Source organism: Corvus brachyrhynchos, unplaced genomic scaffold, assembly GCF_000691975.1.
Source record: "Corvus brachyrhynchos isolate BGI_N302 unplaced genomic scaffold, ASM69197v1 scaffold466, whole genome shotgun sequence".
Classification (NCBI taxonomy): domain Eukaryota; kingdom Metazoa; phylum Chordata; class Aves; order Passeriformes; family Corvidae; genus Corvus; species Corvus brachyrhynchos.
Genome location: NW_008238635.1, coordinates 2053719 through 2062915, shown reverse-complemented (window position 1 = coordinate 2062915; position 9197 = coordinate 2053719). Strand labels below are relative to the sequence as shown.

Sequence of the window (9197 nt, the reverse complement as noted above, 5' to 3'; positions counted from 1 at the left end):
TATGTAAGCTCATATATGTAGGTACAGAAACACACCCGTACACACACATTAGTGAAGTACACAATAACACACAAATTCTAGAAAGAAAGGGTGAGTGTGTTAGTTTTTAAGTACCCAATAGTTATGGGCATCAAGCCAAGTGTAGTTAGAAATTCTGCTTCTAGGACAGGTGCTGAAGAGCTCATTCATGCAGAACAGTATTTTGTGCCTCACATCATTCAAGCTGTAAATCATAACACTGCTCTGCCCAGAAATCATCTCGCTGCTCCTCTCCGTCACTGGAGAAAAGAGCTGTTGGGCTAGAAATGGAGAATACAAATATTAATAAAAATCAGGGAATTTTCCACAGAGAACGGATTTTGAGAGCTGCTGAAAATATTGTGTCATACCAGTATCAGTTTCTTGCCCAAACACATATATAACAAAACCTACTCAGTGTGTAAATTTAGCGTACGATAACTTCTGGACAAGCAACCATCTTTTAAGGGATTAAGTATTCATCTTCATGTAATTTCCTGGGATTTATTCTTATAATTATTAGTATAGGTAAGAAAGCTTAATCAGGGGCTAAAATTGTTCTTTTTATTTTACATACACAAATCTATATTTTTTAATTTTATGTTGTTTATTTCACGAAGCCCTCTGAATGTAAAACTGTAGCACACTCTATGTATTCCTTGACTCCATATGAAAAGTACCAGATTAAAAAGTCTGAAGTAGCTTGTTAATAGCTTTCATCCTGACACTAAAAACTGCCAGTCCTTTACCAGGGCTAACAGAACTCATTCAGACAGTGAAACACTTTAGAGGAGACTTAATATAGTGCACACTATACATACTGATCATCAGCACACATCTGTGAGAGTAACAGAGTTATTCCCATAGGTGTGTGCTGATGATCATTAGTGGTCAATAATTCCATCTCAACTCCTTCAAAAGTCTCTACTGCCCCTCAATAAAAGGCCACTCAACCTCTCCTCCAAGCTGGGAAGAAATCAGGAAGCATCTTGCTGTATTTATCCTAATGCACACCTGCAGTGCCAGCTCCAAGAGTGAAGTTCGACCCTCACTGGCTTCAGAGCAGCCCCTGAGATTCACGGAGCAGTTTTGCTTAACTCAGGTTGCTGCTGATTGAACAGTTTCAGGAAGGCAACACTGCAGTAGTTTTCAGTCCTGATGCAATCGTACCTCTGAGGGCCTGGGGTTTAGGGGCCCCTCTCCCAGTCCTTTGGAAGGGTGGGAGAAATTTATGAGCTTCTCCAAACCTACGTACAAATAAATTATGTTGATTTCCCATAAACCTTTGTATTCCTACATATTACTAAAATGACTTCTCTCTATTGCTACAGCTTACATGAATAAGCAGCACTCTACAAAAAAACCAAGTACTTGTATTCAATTCAACACCCTGCCTCTGCAAGACGTTAAACCAGATAGAAAAGAGTCTTTAATGTTACCCAAAGTAAAGAAAGAGGTGGGGAATAAAAAAGAAGTAAATCCAGACACAGTTACCATGTCTCCTTACAGGACCTGCATGCAGGGTAGTGGGCCAGTTAAACACTAAAATACACTGAAATGAATATTGATCAGAGAATAATACTAAACAAAAAATTATATGAAGGAAATTTAAATTATTTGTTAAGTACATTTTACGTCAATACAGAAGTTCTCTCTAAGTCCCATGAATAACTTTTAGATAAAATACATAAAAACTACATTCTGAAATGATTACTTCAAAGAGATCTTGTTCTGCTAAACTAAATGATTCACCTCTGTTTAATACTGACCTTAAACAAAGAGATTGAGCTCAAATGATGAAACGCCAAAGAACTTTTGAGGAGATAGCACTGATGGCAAAAGGTTATCTGCAGGCTGGATAAGGCTTTGAGAACATTAAAATTGTTGGAAAAAAAGGTGAAAGACTGCACAATCAACAGAACTAATCGCATGGTTATTGGATTGCTCACTGGGAGACACAGACATCCCACACAGGTCCATTCAAGGCTGGTTTGCCAAGCCTCTCCTTGGGTGAGTGATTAAGATACAAACACCATTGTGTTCTGACATTTCAATCCCACACCAAGTGTCCATCTCACTCTTTACTCATATGTCCAAAAAAAAAAAAAAGTACACAAGAAAAGGCACAGCAGAACTGCTACAGATGAGGACCTAAGAGGAAACAGGAAAGGAAACAATTTACTCCAAACTCCTGGAAGAAACTGGGCGGGGGGATGGATACAGGACATGACAACCACTATCTTCTACAAATACTGTTCCTACAAGAAGACACTGAAGAGAACTGACAGATCAGAAAATGCATGAGAAAGCACCGGAAAGGAGGAAATGGAAACAAAGAGAAGACCACTGCCACATAAAAAAGGAACATGAGAAACCAACACATTTAATACTAAACATACCGAGGATGGCATCAAAAGGTACAACAGACAACAAAACAAGAAGTGAACGTAGTTAAGAGCACAACATTTTAAAAAGAGCAGGAGATATGAAAGTAGAATATGCTTAGCAAAGATATACAAAAATATGAAGAGATTAAAAACAAGACTGGGAAAAAGAAAAGAAAAATGGTGAGAGAAACAGGATATAAAAACAAAGAGAATAAGAAAGGTAGAAAGGTGAGAGAAATGCAATGAACTTTTGAAGAACTGGCATAGAGAGCAGCAAAAAGGAAGAAAAGAAACTTGTGTATTGGCCAACTGGGAAGTTTTTTCAAGTATCCTCGATAAGGATTTTTTTCTTAGAAGCACAGACTCGGTAAGAAAAGGAAAGAGGAAGTTCAGAAGTCATGGCACTGGAACAAGGAAACAGGAGAGGAAACTGAATTGTGCCAATTCAAAGACGGAAGACATGTGAGCAAGAGATTACCCACTGCTATTTTCACTAACATGTAGTGGCTATGGACAAAACCACAGTATGCACAGGGAACAGTACTCCTCAAGACATTGTTTCTTATAACAACATAAGGGATACTAAACAAAAGGGATACCACCAAAGAAAAGATGAAGGTTTGCTAAGAGCATGGAATGAAATGAGTTGTTAACATTGACTTCTATGAGATATTCTCAAATGTTTTATCCACATAGCAGACTTTGCTACAAACTGGGTACACAGCACACAAGGACAACATTTCATGAAGTTTAAGCAAAAACGAGGCACCAGTGCCAATAAAAGAAGCCATATTTTCCTTTCTTTATGTCTGGGTCTCTCTTGCCTTATTCAGGCAGAAAGTCAATAGGATTATATGGTAAAGCAAAGTGAACTGGGGGTCTAGTACAGGCTAAAAGAATTTTGCCTGTTCCTTTTGCTTTATTAGTTTTATCTATGTCATACTATAAGCAACAACCTCCATGCAAGCAGAATGAGAAGGGATGGAACAGTCAAGTTAGTCTCAGTCCTGTACTGGCTGTTGCTCCCCAGGAGCAAATGTGTGAAGCTGCTCTGCCTCTGCCTTGAGGAGAACAGTGGGACTGGGGAAAACAAAAACCATTCACCTTCTTCTTACCAGTGGAGACACCACTGGAGCTCAAGGGCACCATGGGAGTCTATACACCCTGCTCCAATGTGTCCCACTGCACCCACACCTCACACAGTGCAGACTTGTCTGTGGAGGAAATGGACACAGACACAAAGAACCAGTTTTCGGGATAGTTTTTCCTGTTTGCAAAAACATTTTAAGTTTCCATGTATAAATACAAAGATGACTTTTGAATCCTAAAGATCCTCCTGTCTGTGCAGCTAAAGCTCTGCATTGCTGGCAGTAACAGACACAGGTGGACAGGCACAGTCAGACCCAGTCAAGCAAATTCTTTTGCTGAGCCAGTCTACTGAAAGTGATGGAAATTATACTTAAAGATGCCAGAAACACTTTCCATGTCTTCTCAAATACCACAGACTACAATTTATTATGATATGCTTGAGTCTGGAATAAAAATAACGTTAATCTACTCATTTTTCCGGAACCCGAGTTCTTACCATATTGCATTATCCTGTTTAAGTGAGAGTTAAAAATATCCATAATACATTGTTCTAAGACTTGTTTTGGTTATGTATATGGGCTTTTAAAATGTTTTTTGATACAAGAGTAACATACTCTTTTTTTGGCCAGAGCACATTTTGAGAAAACTTTGCCTTTCAACACCATCAGATGCAGGCAATGTACTGACCTTCCTCAGGACTGAGGACAAATTCCAGCACAACAAACAAATGCATGACGTGTTTGTCCAAAAACTTCCACATCTCCAGAATCTACAGCTGACATTGCAGAATGAGGCAGGTCCTCCCTCCACCTCCTTCCAATGCTCATTTATACAATAAGCCTTCAAATGAAATGCAAAGGAAGTGAACACCAGCAATGCCCAAGGAGCTCATGAACATTAGCTGCTCTAAATGATCTAATTTTAGATAATATTCAGTATTTTGTCTTGTAATACAAGAAGTAAATATACCAGAAGAACTCACATTCCAATCATTATTACTTTGGAAAATAATTAGAATAATAAAAAAAGCTTCAAAAGAAATTAAATAAAATTTGATCTGTCTTAAGCTAGATAACAAAAAAAAATTTAGGGATACTAAGGCAGTACGAAAAAAGAACAATCAAGATACACCACACACTTGCAGATAGAAGAGCATTTAAGAATTTCAAAGCATGTGTCACTACCTCTAGCTGTTAACCAGGAAGATAAATGACATAAACACACATCCATCAAATGTCAAAAAAAACAGTAGAAAATACAAATATGTTTCATGAGTTCCATGATTAAATCACTGGCATCAGTCAGCTACTAAATTTGCATCCAAACTATAGTGAAGATTTCTCTATAAATGAAACATTTCTGAATCTGATTCTTTCCAACTGTATGCTGAGAAAGGACATTTACCACATCCTTTTGCCATGAAAAGACATGGCAACTTGCAAGTGTCTCTGCTTCATCACAAGTGATGTAGAAGTGATAAAAAAGATAAAACTGGCCCTAAAAAGAGACTAGTAGTTTTACTGAAAGTGAAATGCATTTGATGTCTTCGTCTGCTGCATGACGTGCCAGGAGGTACTCTGAGGAAATCTATTGAAATGAATGTTGTGACAGCTAGTGTAACTTGATTCATTGTTCGCAAAGAAATCAGAGTACGAAGGCACAGAGAATGCATCCATTTATTAAGGAGATGCACACAAGGGTTTGCCTATCCATTCACAAGTTCTGTATCTCCTTTGACTTCAAAGATCTTAGCATTTATGATAGAAAAGGAAATACCCCAGTTTCTAGGACCAATACAGTACTCCTGCATTTTGTTTCCTCAGTAGTCAAAACAAGCGTTTGTTCACTGGTTCCACCTCCAGTTACCAGAAACCGCACATTAGAAGATTTCAACTCTTGTGGCCCCTAATAAATCCATTCAGCAAAATATGCTCAAATTCTTCAAGTCCTGTCTCATCTCACAAGGAACACTCCACTGTGAGGGAGTCTTCCTAGAACTTACAGGCAAATCTCTCAGCCAAGTACAAGAACCAGACCTGTCAGTTTTGAGAAACACAACAGCTTTCAATCTCTCACCACGACCACAGACATATGGGCAGAGAAGCAACTTCATCTGCAGCTGTGTCAACTGCAGGATGATCACTATTTTCCTTCAAAGTGCGTGAAAACTTCAGGGAAAATGTTCCAAATGCCACTTTCTCACCTTTGATGCCTCTGCTCAGAATTGCATTCAGAAGGAGCATCTAAGAAGTGTCTCAATAACAACACAAGATGTCAAAAAACCCCAAACACAAAAACCTCATGACAAGCTGAACAGTGATCACCAGCTCTGTTTCTGACCAGGCATTACAGAGGCAGATACCAGGACTCTGCTGAAAGACTTTTTCTTGATCTAGCTAAAAGTAGCAGTAAGATATTTTCCCGTATTTAAATAACACCATCCCTTTAAAAGTTTTTCTGTTTCAGTGTGAGAACTCCACCTGGTGCATTGCCATGGATCTGACTTAGTGAGAAATTCTGCCATCGGTGAGAAGTGTTCTTAGGAAGCTAAAACACAGCCAGAATTTCTGTTAGCATTCACTACGTTTCAATTGGCCTGGTATAATTGATTAGTTCATTTATTTGCTCTATTCTTTCTCTAGTATATTGACAAAGGTTTCAGACTTAGGCATACAAGTAATTTTATTCTCAATGGAGCAGTCCATTAAAGCCTATTATATCATTAGCACAATGATACACATCTATCTTCCAAGCACTTACATCTATGGATAAATTTTACACTCCTGTTCTACTCCAGCCACATGCCTAATATATTGACTGCACTGGGAAAGTTTTCTTTCTGCACTCAACTACCAAAGTCCTTCTGTTATCACTATTGCATCAGTACACCTGATCTCATATTAACACTTACTGATTTGAATAGCATGAATTAGTTTATGTACATCAGTAGCAGAGTTTAAACAGTCCTGCTCTACTGATAAAAAGGTGGATCTCTGATGTAAATTTTCCAAGTAGAGTTGAGCAGACTTAGCAGCTCCACAGTGATGAAGGAATGCATGTATTCCTCCCTACCTTCTCTAGCAATCATGTCACTCTGTCATAGATGCAACGCTCACCTGACTGCATCACAAGCCAATTCAAATCACTAACCTGGCAGAAAATTAATAATTTTTCTTTTACGGTGACTTTTCTTTCAGTTTATCAGGCTGCTGGCAGAACAGTCAAAGTGGGAGGAAAGAAGCAGCAGCAGGAGCAGCACATCACACCATTCATGTTACATTGTGCAGCTTCACTCACCTCCCAGAGATGGTAACAGAGAATAAATCTCAGTGCTGTGTGCACTGACACTCCTGATTTCAAACACCCGCCTAACTGGGAACACTTTCATAGGACTGCAGCCTCATCTGAGCACTCTAAAGTCGATGAGACTAAACACATTAATGACTTTTTCCACAAGTCTGCTTGATACAAGTTAACTTTTTTAGCAGAAAGCTAAAAATGCCTGTATGTCTGGCAGACAGGTCAAAGGAGACACAAAGTTCATTACATCCAAGTCAACAAAACCTTCAGTACAGATGTAGCAACTCCAATACTAGATTTTTATCCATTTAAAAGATGCTTTTGCTGAGGTGACACAAATTACCAATAAAGTTATTTCAAGACATGATCCACATTGGGACTGGCTTATCATTAAGCGTTACCGTGGCAAACCTGAGCCATGCACCAAAGCTTAGTTTAACAAATCCACACAAACAAGACGTTTTATAGTTGTAAAATCACTTTCTTTCAGTCACCACCACACCCAGCCTAGGCAGCCTACAAGATGATCCACGCCAATCAGCAACATACAATCCTAGAACGGTTTGGGTTGGAAGGTACTTTAAAGATCATTTAGTTCCAACTCCCAGCCATGGGCAGGGACACCTTCCACAATCCCAGGTTGCTCCAAGCCCCGTCCAACCTGACCTTGGACACTTCCAGGGATGGGGCAGCCACAGCTGCTCTGAGCAACCTGTGCCAGGACCTCACCACCCTCACAGGGAACAGTTTCTTCCCAACACCTAATCTAAACCCAGTCTCTCAGCTTGAAGCCATTCCCTCTTGTCCTACCTCTACAGTTCCCGACGAAGAGTCCCTCTCTGGTTTCCCTGTAGCTCCCTTCAGATACTGAACATGCTGTGAGGTCTCCATGCAATCTTCAATGCTCCGGGCTGAACAGCCCCAATGTTCTCAGCCTGTCTTCACAGTAGGGGTGCTCCAGTTCTCTTACCGATTTTGTGGCCTCCTCTGGGCTTGCTCCAATAGCTCCACGTCCCTTCTGTGCTGGGGACACCAGAACTGTAAGCAGCACTCCAGGTGAGGTCTCACAAGAGCAGAGCAGAAGGGCACAATCACCTCCCTCAAGCTGCTGCCCACGCTCCTTTGGATGCGCGTAATTTCTATGGCACCCTGGCCCCTTGCAGAAATGTGCCATTACTACATAAATTAAGTTGCTCTGTTTAGTGGGTGCAGGATACCTTCTGTTTAAAGTAGCGTCACTCTCAAAAACCGAAGCTTTCGACAGTTTACAGTGTTCAGGTGGCCACACCCTCAGTTGCATTTAATTATCTAAAGCATTACCTAATGAAACTGTTGCAGCAACCAGAACTGTAGCAAAGAGACAGCAAAACTTACCCCGACCATGCAGACAGCCTGACAGAACACTGAGAACTTACATGCTAAGCAGTGAATCACGCACAGCTCCACACGTTTGTCCCACAAACACTTTTGGTCACCGTACTTAGAGTTTTCAAATCAGTATAAGAGTCGAAGCAGCTTAAGATGGCAACCCCCCCAAAACTGAGCAGTCAAGTGTTAAATTTTCCATTTCAAGAAACTGGATTGTTCATCTACACAATGAAGCTATTTGACAGAAAAACCTCTACCTGCAAACTTACTCAATGCGCCAGGAGATGCACAGCTGCTGAGCTAGAGCTTATATCCAGAGACAGAAACAATCAGAGACTCAGAAAGCCGTCAAGGCTGGAAGAGACCTTTAAGATCATCAAGTCCAATCATTCACCAACTGGATCCCTTACACCACTAAACCAGATCGCTCAGCGCCAGACTCAGACACATCCTCAACACCTCCGGGGACGGTGACTCCACCACCTCCCTGGGCAACCTACTCCAGTGCCTGACCACCCTAACTATTCCACAAAAACTACACCGACAGCAGGCAACATACCACACAAAACTGCATCCACAGGGAAAAAAAATAACACCAAAAACCCAACACAGTCACACTCGTAGAAAAGCCTTTATGCCTCCAAACAGGCACAGTGAATGGCACCGATGAAGTCAGAGAACGCTCGGGGCAGACGTTCCCGGGGATGTCAGGAGGACTTTGAGCGGGCAGACACTGAGCGATGCCGCAATGCCGGGGCAGGACGCCCGGCACAGCACGGGCACGAGCAAAGCGCACATTTAAACTTTAAAAGCGCCGTCCCGGTGCTCGGGGCGGCTCCGAGGGCGGCGGGGCCACCCGGGCTCTGTTTCTGTTTCTCCGCAGAAACACCCGGGGTCGGCGGTTTCCCCCACAACGCGAAAAGACAACAGCGAAACGCAACACCGCAACCCTCTCCCTTCATCCGCGACCCCCAGGTACGACGAGCAGCGGAAAACAAATTAAAACTAGAAAAAGAAAGCGACTTAACGGGTGAG

General features: G+C 41.3%; 1 protein-coding gene across 1 annotated transcript in view; it reads right to left on the bottom strand.

The window, feature by feature from the left end:
- The window catches only part of CEP350 (centrosomal protein 350), a 69890-nt gene extending 61197 nt beyond the window's left edge, over positions 1 to 8693 (bottom strand). The window contains exon 1 of the mRNA XM_017737408.1: positions 7605 to 8693. The gene's annotated coding sequence lies outside the window, so the exon portion shown is untranslated. The remainder of the gene's footprint in view (positions 1 to 7604) is intronic.
- Between the last annotated feature and the right edge of the window lie 504 nt (positions 8694 to 9197).